This window comes from Molossus molossus, unplaced genomic scaffold (genome assembly GCF_014108415.1).
Source record: "Molossus molossus isolate mMolMol1 unplaced genomic scaffold, mMolMol1.p scaffold_m16_p_16, whole genome shotgun sequence".
Taxonomy (NCBI): domain Eukaryota; kingdom Metazoa; phylum Chordata; class Mammalia; order Chiroptera; family Molossidae; genus Molossus; species Molossus molossus.
The window spans coordinates 37373520-37390733 of NW_023425351.1; the positions used below are offsets into that span (position 1 = coordinate 37373520).

The 17214-nt window shown below is 40.7% G+C and overlaps 1 pseudogene; it reads right to left on the reverse strand.

The window, feature by feature from the left end:
- Window positions 1-2018: 2018 nt before the first annotated feature.
- LOC118631438 lies at window positions 2019-7474 on the reverse strand (annotated as a pseudogene).
- Between the last annotated feature and the right edge of the window lie 9740 nt (window positions 7475-17214).

A 17214-nucleotide genomic window follows, 5' to 3' on the forward strand; every position in this document is an offset into this window, starting at 1 on the left:
CCGGGCGGATAGAGCCTGCAACCGGGCATGTTCCCTGACAGGGAATTGAACCTGGACCTCTCAGTCCATGGGACTATGCTTAATCCACTGAGCCATGCTGGTTAGGCTAAATACCCATTCTTTAATGTAGTGATGTGTAGTGTAGTGTAGTGGGAAAGAGATAGTTTAACAAATGGACAATAGGTGGTTCCTGGAGTGAGAGCCACCGTTTACTCACTTGGAAAAATTATTTATATAAGTAAATATGTATCTGAGACTATATAAGTATTAATGACTTGTTTCAAATGTAAGGTGATCCATAGACAAGCCCTTGGGAAGCTAAACTCACTGACTAGCATTTACCTTGATTATTCCCCACAGTCTGGGGTTTGGTCCTGGCCTGACAAGCTCAGGAACCTGTACTTAAAAGCTAATGTTTAGTGGGAGTTTATTATGTGCCAGGCACTGTGCATTATCTCATCCTTTTCTTTCTTTTTTTTTTAGATAGAGGGACTTTTAATTAAATAAGCATAGTTAGGACCAAAATGATAAAGTGGACACTGCCAGCTTGTCTTCAGTCCTTGTCTTTTAATAGGCTAATGAACACAACTTGAAACACAAGCGAGTCTTGCTGTTCTAAGAGACAGTAAAGGGACTTCCACAGTATTTAAACATATTAATATAACCAGTTATATAAATCTAAATATGAAACCAATTTCCTACAAGTTTTGAGATGGCATACCGTCTCTGTGATAGGCTGAATATTACTAATCAAGTCCAATCATATTTTTAGAAGGGGAAAGTAGTGATAGCACTTACTGAAACAAAATTACCATCAAAGTTCAAAAACCTGATCATATTCATTTAACCACAAACTAATTTTACTTAAATCAAGACTGCCTAAAAGAAATGTCCTATCAGATCTAAATTCTGGCATATGAGAGCAATTTAAATACAGTAAACATAAGAAAAAGGCATGAGAATAGCTAAGATCTGGAAACAGCCCAACTGCCCATCATTAAAAGAGTGGATAAAAAAAAGTTGTGGTACATTTATACACTGGAATACTATGCAGCTGTAAGAAAGAAAGATCTCTTACCCTTAAAACAACATTGAGGGAACTGGAGAGGTCCTTATGCTAAGTGAAATAAACCAGTCAGAGGAAGACCAGTACCACATGATCTCACTTATTTATAGAATATAATGAACAGCCCTGGCCGGTTTGGCTCAGCGGTTAGAGCGTCGGCCTGCGGTCCGGAGAGACCCGGGTTCGGTTCCTGCTAAGGGCACGTACCTCGGTTGCAGTTTGTCCCCGGCCCTGGTTGGTCGTGCGGGTGGTAGCCACTCGATGTGTCCCTTCACGTCGATGTTTCTCTCTCTCTCTCCCTTCCTCTCTCTCCCTCCCACTCTATCTGTACAAAAAATGGAAAAATATCCTCGGGTGAGGATAAAAAAAAAAAAAAATAGAATATAATGAACAAAATAAGCTGATGATCAAAACAGATCTGAGCCCAGCCAGTGTGGTTCAGTGGTTAAGCATCGACCCATGCACCAAGAGGCCTCTGGTTGAATTCCTGGCCAGAGCACATGCCCAGGTTGTGGGCGAAATCCCCAGAGGGGGGCATGCAGGAGGCAGCCAATTGATGTTACCTCTCATCAATGTTTCTATCTCTCCCTCTCCTTTCCTCTCTCTCTAAAAAATCAACAAAGAAAAAAATTTTAAAAAAAAAGATCCAGAAACATGGAAGTAGGGAACAGACTGACAAATCTCGGAGGAAAGGGGGGGCGGCAGAGGAGATACACCAAAGAACTTATATGCATATATGCTTAACCAATGGACACAGACAATAGTGTGGGGAAGGCAGGTCAGGAGGGTGGGATTGGGGAGGAGGGGGTCAGTGGGGGAAAAGGGAGAAACATCTGTAATACTTTCAACAATAAAGGTTAAATAAATAAAGATAAAAATGTTTTTAGATTTTACATTTTTAAAAAGTCATGAGACATCTCTGTTTTATAATAAATAAGGTAGTGGCCAACTGTTACTCACTAGTAGCTTTTTTGAGGTAAGCTATCAAGTCTAACCTTTCTGCACTATTCTTAATGCCAGCAAAGATCATTTTTATTCCAGGGATGCACTTCTTGGAATTTTCCAAATACTCCATCAGTGTATCATCTCCCCAAGTGATGCCTTTGTTCTTGTTGAGATCTGTGTAAGAAAATCCAGGAACCTGCCCTGTCTTTCACACAAATTGACCAAGACTCTGTGGAAAAGTCTTGTGCTTGCCTCCCTTTTCCACAGCATGGCATTGGGCACACTTCCAAACAAAATTCTTGCCCTTCTCAACATCATCCTTTTTTAAATTGTTCTTCCATCACAAAATACAGAGGTTCTCGCTCACAAGCCTGATGTCCCACTCTCTCTTCATTCTTACTTCTTTTGGAGTTAGGTACTATTATTTTTCCTATTTTACAAATAAGGAAAACTGAGGTATAAATTATTATAGCTTGCCCAAGGTTACATAAATAGTACGAGCCCAGAATTGAACCCTGGTGATTTGCTTTCAGAGGACACGCCAGTCATACCTTGGGCTCTGTTCCAGACTACTGCAATAAAGTGAGTCACATGAACTTTTTGGTTTCCCAGTGCATATAAAATTTATATATAGTTTACACTATACTATAACCTATTATGTGTGTAATAACAATGTGTTTAAAAAACAGTACATACCTTTATTAAAAATACTTTATTGCTAAAAAATGCTAACCATCATCTGAACCTTCAAAGAGTTGTAATCTTTTTGCTGGTGGAGGGTCTTGCCTCAATGTTGATAGCAGCTGATGGATCTGGGTGGTGGTTGCTGAAGGCTGGGGTGGCTGTGACAATTTCTTAAAATAAAACAACAATAAAGTTGGCCACACAGATTGACTCTTCCTTTCATGAATGATTTGTCTATAGCCTGAGAAGCTGTTTTATAACATTTTACCCACCCTCCTTCAAAATTGGAGTTAATCCTCTCAAAACTTGCTGCTGCTTTATGAAATAAGTTTATGTAATATTCTAAATCCTTTGTTGTCACTTCAACCATCTTCACCAGGAGTAGATCCCATCTCAATAAACCACTTTCTTTGCTCATCCGTAAGAAGCAACTCCTTATACATTAAGTTTTATTATGAGATTGCAGCAATTCAGTCACATCTTCAGGCTCCACTTCTAATTCTTCTCTTCCTATTTCCACCACTTCTGCAGCTACTTCCTCCAATGAAAAGGATAATTTCTTGCCTGAGGTAAATGGGAGTCTTCTTTCTGTAGTGGGAAGATAGAGACTGAGATCTTAAACATTCTATTGATGCTATAGGCCAACAAAGGAGGCATGAAGAAAGGGTACTGTATAAATCTTTGTTCTTTATTGATGAGATAAAGCTTTGGCTCCCATCATCTCAGTGTAGAACCCATTTCTAGTGAACAGTCAGGAGCACACATGAAACAGGATGTTTTCTTCTGTTTAGGGTTCCATCAAGTTCCAGGAACACAAAATAACAAGAAGGAGTAGGAGGAAGACCTAAGAATCTACAGAGAAATTTCAAAGAGAAAATATAAGGAGAAAACCAAAGAAAGAGAATCCAGAAGACTTTGTGTTGAAAAAGGGAATCTCATGGAGCACACGCACCTCAGCTGCATATGGGCCCTGCGTCTGGACACTTCTTACCAAGAGGTAAAGAGTCCATGCAGACTGTGTGAGGCTTATCACTTTTGTAGGAATAACTGTCCTTGTTTCAGGCTCAATGAATCCTCTTTTGTCTCTGCTTAAAGTGTGTGCATCATAGGGCACGGGCCAACCCCACTGTTATAGCTGTCTTCCAAGGGGAGGAGGCAAGGTTCCTTCCACTGCAGCATGAATGAGGCCCAGTATCTAGGTAAATTATCTTGTATCAGCAGCCGGGAAAGATCTGCCAGCCATTGGAGACCAACACCCACTATTGAAACTCATCTTGCTCTGTCTCTTCTCTGTGTAAGCAAAGGCTTGTCCCATCCAGTGCTTGACTATGTGTTGTTTGTTTGTTTGTTTGTTTGTTTGTTTTTAGCAGTTCTGATACGAAAATACAATGGGCAGAAGTGTTTGGCGTCTTCCCCTGAGATTAATAACTGGTACACAGTACTCTGGTTGACACCATTCTGTGTAGACACAAAAAATTCTGCTCATTAGGACTATGGCCAGAGGCCTTGTGGTTCAGGCCTAACCCATATTCGTTCTCTCTCAGGTATGAAATGAGGGAAGACAGCATTGAACTCCCTCAGAGTTTGGAAGATGACAATAAACTGGAGAATGAGGAAATGAAGCAAGTTTTTAAAAGCTGAGAGCCAGCAGGAGGTCACATCCACAACAAAAGGTCATTGTAGAGCAAAACAGCTTTATTGCATGAGCCTGGGTGTAAGCAGGCTGAGCCCAAAAAGGAGTCAGCCTAGAATAAAAGTTGGGGTGTAGGTTATATATTCTACTTCTAGCTTCTAACAGTTCTTGCTGACGTACTCTGCATGACCCATTGTCCACTTTGCAGTTGGACTGGTCTGGTATCTCATCCTGCATCTGCTGGGTGATTCAGTGTCTTGCAGATAACCCGATAATCCTCACTCAACAGAAGGCTGAGCAAAGGTCATGCAGGCAACACATTTTTCACAGTTTCTGCCTTTTGCAAGCTTTTACCTTTACCCTTTAAAACATTACTAACTCTTTCAATTTTGATTTCTTATTTTCCATTGCAAGACATGTGTATTAAATGCTTACAATGTATTATACACAACTCTAGACAATGATGAACAAAAATGGTATGATGCTTACTCTCATGAAGTTTGCAGTCCAGGAGAGGAGACTAAAACTAATGAAATAATTATTAAACTAAATGTAAATTTATAACAGGGATAAGAGCTATGAAAGGGAAGTACATGTGGCTGTGAGAGTATTTCACAGGAGGGTCTCAAAAAGTGGGAGGAGTTTCCTAAAGAAGTGATGGAGGATGCTGGGAAGGAAATGAGAAGTTTACAAAATAAACCAGAAATTGCTAGGAAAGGGGAGGGAGAAAGGGTGGTCCAGGCAGTGAAATGCACAGGCTTAGGGGAGAACTGAAAGACCAGTGTGGGGGATACACAGAAAATAAGAGGCTGCAAGAGGAAATCAAATCTTACTGGGGGTTACAGTTTATGTTAAAGACTTTGAGCTCCCCACTGGAAAACCAGTGAACTATTTTAAGCAGAAATGTGACATATTATACTTGCATTTCAAAAGATTACTCCAGCTGAGGTATGGAGAATGGATTACGGGTTGGCAAGAATATGAGTATGAAGACAGATTTACAGGTTATTTTCATTTCTGGTTTTAAGGTGGATAATTTTAACACAGATGTTTGCGTCCACTCCTTCCAGAAATCCTAATAACAGAAAACAAACTTTCAAAAGAAGCAAAAACTGATAAGAATGAAGATAACCAGGTGGGCGGCAACAGCAACAAAAACTTTGTAAGCAGGAAGTAGATGTGTAGGTGGTAATTTCTTTCATGAATCCAAAAAGGTTGAATCCTAAATTGACAGCAGGGAAGATAGAAAGCAACTTGATATGCACCAAAAAAGTCCTTAAAGGCTTAGGAGGCCTCAATAGCTTCTCTTGGGGAAAGAGGTGAAAACAGAGTTTATTGAACATCAATTTATAAAGCACTAAAGACACGCATTTAAGATATTTTTCTTCCAACCAAAAAACCTATTCTCACCAGCTAGGGTAGAAAATTGCAAGTTTATTTTCCAGAGGAAGTATAACTAGGGTTCAACAGATACAGATGAGATCAGGGATTCAATTTATAAAAGAAGGACATTATGTGAATGATGAAACTGAATGATGAAACTCACATCCTCTTTACCCACTAAACCTGGCGTCTGATAGGCTTAAATCCTCAGGGAGAGGGTTCTTTCTGGGGAATTTGATGAGCACAATACAGGGGCGAGAAGAAAGAAAAATTACTCTTTTGGAGAATCCTCTATGAAATAGCCCAGGCAAATCACCCTACACATTGTAGCCCAGTCAAAAAACCCCAACTATTCTTGTAGAGATGGCATAACATAGTGGTTTAAAAACATAAATGCCTAGGCAACAAAAGCAAAATTAATCAAGTGGTACTACATCGAACTAAAATGCTGTACAGCAAAGGAAACCATTGTCAACATTAAAACATTTAAATCTGTAAACAGCCTTAGCCTGTTTGGCTCAGCGGTTAGAGCGTCGGCCTGCGGTCCAGAGAGACCCAGGTTCGGTTCCCCCTAGGGGCACGTACCTCAGTTGCAGTTTGTCCCCGGCCCTGGTTGGGTTGTGTGGGTAGCAGCCACTCGATGTGTCCCTTTCGCGTCGATGTTTCTCTCTCTCCCTCCCACTCTATCTGAACAAAATATCAAAAAATGTCCTCAGGTGAGGATAAAAATAAATAAAAATAAGAAACCTGTAATGAATTTTGTGAATTTATTTGAGCCACACTGTCAACAAATGCCAGGAAGCAAAACCTCAACAGATTAAGATAATGCTCCAGAGAATGGCAGTTTTGCACCTTAATTTATAATTACAATCAAAAGAGAAGACAAGCCCTGGCGGGTTTGGCTCAGCGGTTAGAGCGTCGGCCTGCGGTCCACAGAGACCCTGGTTCAGTTCCCCCTAAGGGCGCGTACCTCGGTTGCAGTTTGTCCCTGGTCCTAGTTGGTCGTGGATGAAAAGGACTTGACTACCTGCCATAAACAGCTTTTAGTTTAAAAGTTTAAATTTCAGACCATCCTTTGTGGCTACTTTAGGTCTTTGAGTTTGCAAGGCTGCCACACAGGCCTTCCCTGACCTTGGCACATGGCCCTTTTCATCCACACCATGAACAAAATAAAAAGGCAACATTGGACAGAGGGAACCAGGCGAACTAATTTTGCTCAGAAGGCTGTGTCCATACCTTCTCTGTGAAAGAGCGTGCCCAATGGTAACAGCCCCCACTGGAGAGACTCACCCCGATATCTGACTGCTGGAAAGGCTGTGCCACAGTGTGCGGCCCCAGTACAGAAAGGGGCCTGAGATCTGTACCCAAAAATGACTTAAAGGGATCCTCTGCTCTCCTGAAAGGCACTGTACAGAGCACCAGGTATTGAATGGTCTATGTGGCACAAGAAGAGGCAGAGGACTGACTCTCCCATCTCCAGAAGGGGTTTGGGACCCGTCCCCGACCTGTGCAGGGCCCGGGCTGCTCCATCCCCTGGTGCCCGTGGCAGGGCAGAGTGGGGATTTTTGGCCTGCTCTGAGGACAGCTGAGAGCGAGAGCAGAGCAGGGACTCTTGGCCCAGTTTTACAAAGACCAGCTTCGAGGAGAGGAGAGTCCGGTAACAGGCTGACCTGGTAACCCCTTCTGCTTGGACCTGTGGCTCCGGGGCTCCGGGCACTTGCAAAGCAGAGTTTTTCTTGTTTGTTTTTATCTTTGGACAGCATCACAGGGCATCCCCGAGGAAGGCTGATGTTGGGGAGACAGAGCTGGGCTTTGTGATTACATTGTGGGGAGGCTGATGCCAGCAACTTGTCAGTTCAGTGTGGGAAGGGGGTGTTGAGCACCTCTACCCCTTCTGCAGGCTGGGAACACCACCCCCAACAGGAAAGGGTGTGGATCAGCTCCCTGAAGCCCCAGATACAACCTCTGGTGCAGTTCTGTGGAGGTAGGGAGAACATCTCAGAGGAGGACATTCCAAGGGTAAGACCCCCACAGAGGCTATTTTCTGGGAGTAGGACTAAATGCTTAGACCCTGCCCCGTGGCCTGGGCAGGCAACATGCTCACTGGAGACTATTTTGATCAATCCCACTGAGATCAGGCCAGCTGAAAGTTCTTTACTGCAGAAAAAGGCAGCAGACTGTATGTACCCAACCTGCACCTGCACCAGGCCACCTTAGGGGGAACTGGAGTTGGAGGATATGGTAGACACTGAGGCATTTGGCTTTGAAACAGATTAATTTCCTATCATTGAGTGCTTGGCAGTGAAATCTCTAAGTAGGTGGCCCACTAGCCCTCGCTACACTAGCCTGGCTCCACCCTAAAGACTCTCTTCAGAAGACACTGATGTAAGACCAGGCAACCTCAGAGGGGAGGTGGTGTAGCTGACAGGTGGAGGTGGTCCTCAGAGAACCTCGGACCAACCACAGCTAAAACAGCAGAATAAGAGCCAAATTTAGACAGCTCCTAATATTGGCTGGCACAGAAGTTTCTCCTGGGAGGCCTGAAATGATCATACAAAGCAGCGAGCCTCAGACAACAGAAGCTGCCCAGACGAACTTCATTGGCTGGCTTAAAAATTTTTTTTTATTTTTTATTTGTTTGGTTGGGTTTCTTTTTTTTTCTTTTTTCAATATTGTCTATAATTTTCTGTTTCATTGATTTGATATTATTATTACTGTTAATATTTTTGCTCTTTTCTCCCTTGTTTTATTCATATCTCTTATCGGCCTCTTTCCTTTTCTTACTCTGTCTTCCCCCTGCCCTCTTTCTTTTCCATCCTTTCTTTTGCTTTACCTTTCTCGTCTGTTTACCTTTATGTATCTATCTTTCTGTCTTTTTTTTTTTTTTTTTACCATTTTCCTTTTCCTACTTTCTCATTTTTTGCTCTCCTTTTTTTCTTTCAGAATATTTTTTCTGCCCCCTTTCTCTTCCAGTATCCTCTTTATTTTTTTTTATTATTATTGTTTTGAATCCTCACCTGAGGATATTTTTCTATTTATCTTCAGATAGAGTGGAAGGAAGGAGGAGAGCGGGAGAAAGATGGAAAGACAAATATCGATGTGAGAGGGACACATTGACTGGTTGCCTCTTGCACGATCCCAAGCAGAGCCAGGGATGAACTACAACCGAGTTACGTGCCCTTGGCCGGAACCAAACCCAAGACTCATTGATCCATAGGCCGACGCTCTAACCACTGAACAAAATCGGGCAGAGCTATCTTCTTTATTTTTAATTTTACTATTAACAATATTGCCTTTTTATCTCTTTTTGTTTATAATTCATGTTGATTTTTTCTTTTTCTTAAATCTCTTTTCATTTGTGGTTGTTTTCACTGTTGTAGGTGGGATAATTTGTATATTTCTGTTTGCTTGGTTTTATTTTGTTTTGCCCTGTCAGCCATTGTACACCAGCTCACATGACATGGTTGGGGTTGAGCCTTATAGTTAGCCAGCCTGAGAGGAGAGCCCATCCATGGGTGGAACAACAACAGTCAAGGCCCAGTTACAACAGGAGAGCCCAAATAACTCACAAAAGTGTCACTCCTAGAGCATATAACTCAGTAGTACAAGAAAACTGCTCCACTGCTTCCCACAGGGCATTTACTACAAAAGCACACCCCACAAAGACTGGGAGTCATAGCAAGTATATCTAATATGTAGATACAATAACAAAGAGAAAACTAAAATGGGAAGACAAAGGAAAAGAAACCCAAATTAAAGAAAAGGAGGAGTCACCAAAAAAAGACCTAAATGAGATAGAGGTAAGCAAGTTATCAGAAATAGAGTTCAGAGTTAATGGTTATAAAGATGCTCAAGCCCTGGCTGGTTTGGCTCAGCGGTTAGAGCGTAAGCCTGTGGACTGGAGACCCCGGTTGCGGTTTGTCCTGGGCCCCATTTGGGGTTGTGTGGGTGCAGCCACTCGATGTGTCTCTCTCACATCGATGTTTCTCTCTCTCTCTTCGTCCCTCTCTCCCTCCTGTTCTATCTGAAGATAAATACAAAAATGTCCATGGGTAAGGAGATATATATATATATATATATATATATATATATATATATATACACACACACACACACACATATATATATGTATATGTATATTTAAAAAAAATACACACACACACACACATTAAATAAAGACGCTCAAAAAGTGCCCTGGCTGGTTTGGCTCAGTGGTTAGAGCATCGGCCCTCAGACCAATGAGTCCAGGTTCAATTCTGGTCAAGGGCATGTACCTTGGTTGCAGTTTGGTCCCCAGCCTTGGTCGGGATTGTGTGGGATGCAACCAGTCAATGTGTCTCTCTCACATCAATGTTTCTCTCTCTTTCTCTCTCTCCCTCCCTACCATTCTGTCTGAGGATAAATGGAAAAATATCCTCGGATGAAGATGTTTTAAAAAAGAATACACTGAAGGAATTATTTTATTTTTCTATATTGGTTTTAGAGAGGATGGGAGAGGGAGAGAGAGACAGAAATATTGATGAGAGAGAATATTGACTGGGCTGCCTCCTGCATGCCCCCCACTGGGGATCAGGCCCATAACCTGGGCATGTGCCCTGACTGAGAATTGAACCTGTGACCTCTTGGTGCATGGGTCAATGCTCAACCACTGAACCACACTAGCTGGGCATACACTGGAAGGAATTAAAAGCAGGCTTGATGAAGCAGAGGATCAAATAAGTGAATTAGAAGGCAAGGTAGAAAAAATCATTCAATCAGAGCAACAAAAGGAAAAAATACTTAAAGAACATGAGGACAATTTAAGAAACCTTCGGGACAATATGAAATGGAACAACATTTGCATCGTAGGGATACCAAAAGGAGAAGAAAGTCAGCAAGAGTTAGAGAACCTGTTTGAAGAAATAATGACAGAAAACTTCCCTAAGCTGGCGAAGGAACAGCTAAAAAGTGATCACTAAAGTCATGAACATGGTTGACATCACCTAGGAGAGAAACCAAAGAAGAGAAGAGAATAAAAATTCTGGGAATGAGCCCTCAGGGAGTCCACATTTAATAGCCACGTAAAGGAGACTGAGCTTACAAAGGGCAGGGCAGAGATCAGGAATAACCAGAAGTTAATCTAGGAATAACCTGACAAAAAGCCAGGAAAATGTTCCATCATGGAAGCCAAGTTCAGTTTGGAACATATTGAATATGATACGAAAGGTGTTTATATCTAGTAGGCTTTAGCAGTAAAAGTCCGCATATTGGGAAAGAGTGTAGGACTCACCACACAAAGTATCCCCAACTGTAAGATCTTGACTTCACTAGTTCCCCTTTCTGATCACAACCTCCACTTCCCCACTTTGAATTTGTTTTTCACGTTCTTTGTAATGTAATATTTTAATTCATTAATCCCCTAATTGTCTCACTAGCTTTTGTTTTTTAAAATTAATGCCTGGGAAAACATATTCAGGGATTCAAGAATAGCCATAAAGAATCAGGGTAAAGAGTTTCCGTTCTGGTATCACATTGTCAGGGTTAGAATCATAACCTGAGTGTGCCCCTAAGAGGTCATATATGCTTTCTAAGTTTGGTTTTCTCATCTGTAAAGTAAGGGTAATGGTAATGTTCCCAGTTTCATCAAATAAGATATTTTAATGTCTGACACAGGAAAAGCCAGCAATTAATGTGCATTATTTCTCTCTCTATCTCTTGCAGAATTCAGCTTTTTTCTTTTTGTTAATCCTCACCCGAGGATATATTGTTTTAAACATGTTTTTATTGATTTTTTTTTTTTAGAGAGAGAGGAAGGGAGAGAGAGATAATAACATTGATGTGAGAGAGAAACATGGATCCACTGACTCCTGCACACCCCCTACTGGGGATTGAGCCTGAAACCCAGGGTTGCGCCCTAACTGGTAATTGAACTGGGGCCTCTCAGTCCATAGGCTGACACTCAATCCACTGAGCCACACCGGCTGGGCTCACAGAGGATATTTTTTCCCATTGATTTTTAGAGAGAGTGGAAGGTAAGGGGGGAGGGAGGGAGAGAGAGAGAGAGAGATTGAGAGAGAGAGAGAAAGAGAGAGATAGAAACATTGATGTGAGAGAGACACATCAGTTGGTTGTCTCCCACACACACCCAAACCGGGGCCAAGGATCGAACCTGCAACCCAGGTACATGCCCTTGATTGGGAATTAAACCCAAGACCCTTCGATGCCTGGGCTGACCCTCTAACTACTGAGCAACACTGGCCAGGGCCAGAATTCAGCTTTTTATTAAATATGTTACAAAAGAGGTTTAGTCAAAAAGCCCAAAGCCCATGTCATCATCAGACTCCTCAGATTCTTGTTCTACTTCCACTTCTTTCTCCTCATCTGAAATTACTTCAATAATTATCCATGATCCTAAATCCCACAAACATATTAGATAATTTCTATAACTTTAATTTCTACCTATACTATTTTTCTATATTAATATGAAGCTTTTATCTGCCACAGGTCTTTCTATATTCCTTTAATGTCACAGTCCACCCAGCCACACAAAACAGAAACTGGAAGCCATCCTTGTTTTTGTTTCTTTTCTTCCTCTGTCCAAATCACAACATTCTTATTATTCTTCCTGCTAAATAGCTGTTTTATTCATCCTCTTCTGCTGCTCTTCCTTCTTCCATTATTCTAATTTAGACCCTAGATTTCTGATTTAACTTCCAAATTGATCTTTACCTCTAGAGGTTTCCATATGTCTCTTTTGTAGGATATTTCAAAAATGCAAATCTGATCATGTTATTCCCTAGCTTAAAGTCTTAACAAGCTGAAACCTTGGGAAACAAATATAGGCATACAAAAGCCTTCATTTCTATTCTTTTCTACCTTGCCAACCTCATCTCCTGCCACAGACCATACATGCCCTACATCTCAGGGATACTCAGAGACATATCATTCCCCAGTGTGCCTGCTCACTCAAGCCTCTGGGTCTGCTCCTGCTCATTCCTCCGCCTGTCCTGACCTACAAGATCTCCTTCTCTGTGACTTCTTTGCTGATCTTCCTGCCCATCCCCAAGGTAGAGTTAATGCCATTTTCTAGTTTCAGAGTCTCAATTAAAGAAATTATCTCAACATATTTTAATTATTTGCTTCTATGTCTGTTTCTCTACCCAATTATGAGGCCTCTGAGGTAAAGCACCATAGAAGCTCTTTTCCCTAAGAAGTATCTACTCATACAAGTGCTCAAAACTTCAGGTTGGGATTTTAAATCACAATAGTTCTTGGAACACCTAACATGATTCCCATTTCAGGTTATGACCTCTTCATCAAGCACTAGAACTCCACATTTATTTCTTCTATATCTTCCTACCTGAGTAGGCAACTCATGTTCAACATAATCATACTACAGTAATCCTCACAAACTGTTTACCTCAACCCTAAGACTTTCCTAGGCAATATCTGTTCGCACTCTGACATGATCTAGCCTTGCAGGCAGGATCATGAAAATGATGCCAATTTTCGTATTTAAATTATTTCCCTTACAATTATCCACTCTACCTTTTAAAAATATTTCCTAAAATTAAGATACCTAGGAATAAACTTAACCAAAGAAGTAAAGGACCTATTTGCAGAAAACTACAGGTCATTGAAAAAAGAAATAGAGGAAGATATAAAAAAGTGGAAGCACATATCCTGTTCATGGATTGGAAGAATTAACATCATTAAAATGTCCATACTACCCAAAGCAATCTATAGATTCAATGCAATCCCCATCAAAATACCAACAACATATTTCATAGAACTAGAACAAATACTTCAAAATTTCATATGGAAACAAAAAAGACCCGAATAGCCACAGCAATCTTGAAAAAGAAGAACAAAGTAGGTGGGATCACAATATCAGATATCAGGTTATACTACAAAGTGACTGTAACCAACACAGCCTGGTACAGGCACAAGAACTGGCATATAGACCAGTGGAACAGAACTGAAAACCCAGAAATGGACCCAAAGCAATACGCTCAATTAATATTTGACAAAGGTGGCAAGAGCATACAGTGGAGTAAAGACAGCCTCTTTAATAAATGGTGTTGGGAAAATTGGACAGCTACATGCAAAAAAATGAAACTAGACCATCAACTTACACCATACACAAAAATAAACTCAAAATGGATAAAAGACTTAAATGTGACCCGTGAGTCCATAAAAATTCTAGAAGGAAATGTAGGCAACAAAATTTCAGACATCATACGCAGCAGAATTTTCACTGATACATCACCTAAGGCAACAGAAACAAAGGAAAAAATGAACACATGGGACTACATCAAACTAAAAAGCTTCTGCACAGCAAAAGAAACAATCATCAAAATGGAAAGGCAACCCACTGTATGGGAGAACATCATTGCCAATGATATATCAGATAAGGGGTTAATTTCCAATACATATAGTGTGCTCATACAACTCCACAAAAGGAAGACAAAGAATCCAATTAAAAAATGGGCAGAGGAACTAAATAGATACCTCTCCAAACAGGACATACAAATGGCTAAGAAACATATGAAGAAATGCTCATCATCACTAATCATCAGAGAGATGCAAATTAAAACAACAATGAGGTATCACCTCACACCTGTCAGAATGACCACCATCAACAAATCATCAAACAACAAGTGTTAGCGAGGGTGTGGAGAAAAGGGGACTCTAGTGCACTGCTGGTGGGAATGCAGACTGGTGCAGCCACTATGGAAAACAATATGGTGTTACCTCAAAAAATTAAAAATTGATCTTCCATTTGACCCAGTGATCCCACTTCTAGGAATATACCCTAAGAAGCATAAAACACCAATCAGAAAGAATATATGTACCCCCATGTTTGTAGCAGCACTATATACAATCGCTAAATCTGGAAATAGCCCAAGTGTCCATCAGTAGACGAATGGATCAAAAAGCTGTGGTACATATACACAATGGAGTACTACGCAGCGGTAAGAAAGAAAGATCTTTTATCCTTTGAGACTACATGGAGGGACCTTGAAAGTATCATCCTAAGTGAAACAAGCCAAACAGAGAAAGACAAGTTTCATATGATCTCACTTATTTGTGGAATATAATGAATGTAACAGTCTGAGGAATGGGGTAGTCCCAGAGACGGGAAGCGGGGTACAGACTGACAATCCCCTAAAGAGGATTGTCAGAACTTATATGCATGTATGCATGAACAGTGGACATGGACAACAATCTGGGGAAAGGGCAGGGAGGGAGGGGGAGGGGGGAATCAGTGGGGGGGAAAAGGAGAAACATCTGTAACAAAAATTAATAACAAAATAAAAATAAAAAAACTTAATTAGTATATAATTTAAAAAAATATATTTCCTACTTTTACTTATGTTCTTTACTCAGGAAACTGACTTTGCTCAATTTCTCTGCTCCCAAGCCCAAGATTTCTTTATGTTTTTATTCATCTTCCTTTTTTCTTCCAATCTGAGAATGATTCTCTTCCCCTGAGAAGATGATCCTCTTACTCTTTTTAAAAAAATTATTTTCTTTTCTTTATTGATATTAGAGAGAGGGAGAGAGAGATAGAAACATTGATGAGAGAGAACATCAATTGGCCATTTCCTGCATGCCCCCCACTGGGGATCAGGTCCATAACCTGGGCATGTGCTCTGACTGGGAATCTAACCGGTGACTCCTTGGCGCATGGGTCAATGCTCAACCCCTGCACAACACTGGCCGGGCACTCCTACTCTTACATCCAAATCCTTGACTTCTTCCTTGAAGCTCAAGAGAAAAGTCAATTATTTCTCCCTTTATTGCAAATCTCTCCTCTATTGCTCCTTTCTTCTCCACTTATAGACATATTCTCCTTATCCTAAAAAAATTAAAATTCTTTTAGCTCAGTCCCTTCTTTTGCTTTTCTTTCAATGCCAAGTTCCTCAAAATAGTCTATATTCTGGTGCTAGCTCTTTCTCACTACTGCTCTGTGGCTTGCTTCTACCTGACTGAAATGAAACAACTCTAAAAGGTAACAAATGACAGCCTAATGGCCAAATCCAGAGAATTTTTCTCCATCCTCAGCCTCCTTGACCTTTCTGAAGAACTTACAGTGCTAGGGAGAATAGCATTGTGGTTAAGCAGCCCCAAGAGTTAAACTGTCATAATTAAAAGTTTGTTTCTGTAAATTACAAGCTGTGTATTTAGGTAAGTTTTAAAAATCTCTTTAGCCTGGCCGGTTTGGCTCAGCAATGGAGCATTGGCCTGTGGACCAGAGAGTCCCGGGTTCAGTTCCTGCTAGGGGCACATACCAAAAAATAAATAAATAAACTCTTTGTGCCTACATTTAACCATCTATAAAAAGGAGGTGATAATAATAGTACAAGTTTCATAAGGTTTTTGAGTGGATTAATTTAGCTACTGTAAGACATTGTGCAGTACCTATCTCCCATTCTAGGTGTCAACAAACATTTGCTACCTTCTTTGAAACAATTCTCTCACTTTTTTGGTACACTTCTTCCTAAGCTGACATTTAATCATGTTCTCCTAGTCCCATCCACCTCTATGTATAACTCTTTTATATTTTATTTTATTAATTTTTTTTTTCTTTATTGATTTGAGAGAGAGAGAAAGGGAGAGGGAGAGAGACAGAAACATAAATGAGAGAGAACATCAATTGGCCACCTGCTGCATGCCCCCCACTGGGGATTTGGTCCACAACCTGGGCATGTGCCCTGACTGGGAATCAAACCAGCGACCTCTTGGTGCATGGGTCAATGCTCAACCACTAAGCTACACCAGCAAGGCAACTCTTTCATATTTTAACTAGTTGATACTGGGCATGTCTTTAATCCTGATAACTGGGATGATTGTATTACCTATTCATAGCGTTGTTACAAAGATTGAAATGATGTATGTAAGAAATTGAGCAAAATACATGGCAAGGAGAGAGCATTTGCTTTCCTGATTAGAGACAGAGGAAACATCTCTGGTTCAGCTCCTTTCCTTCATGCCATCTTAAATCTGATTGTTAGTATCTGGTATAAGGTAATCACATTGCAACTAAGAGGGAAAAGGCAAAATAACGGCAGATATCACTATCTGACATCATTGAATAAACTCCAAGAGCTACCTACCTCCAGGCTTCTTGTGTCTGTTTTGGTTTAAGCCACTGTGAACTGGCTGAAACTATCTGATCTTCTATTACCTACAGCAAAAAATATTCCTGATAATATGGTCCCAAGTTATGCTTAACAGTTTTAGCTAACATTTTTTTTTTTTTTTTGCTATGCTTGTAGGCAGTTCATACAATGAACCCACAGTATCCACAATTACCTTAAATTTAACTGTGACTATTTTGAATCCTGCTACAAATAAGCTCTTTATTTAGCTATTTGGGAGCAGTTTTGTTTGGTGCAGTGCCCAAAGGTCTTACACAATCATAGTTCCATTGTCTGTGGTGTATAATAGCAGTATCATCTTATTAAGTAAAAACAATACGTTTGGCCCGGCTCAGTGATTGAGCAGCAATTCCCTGTCA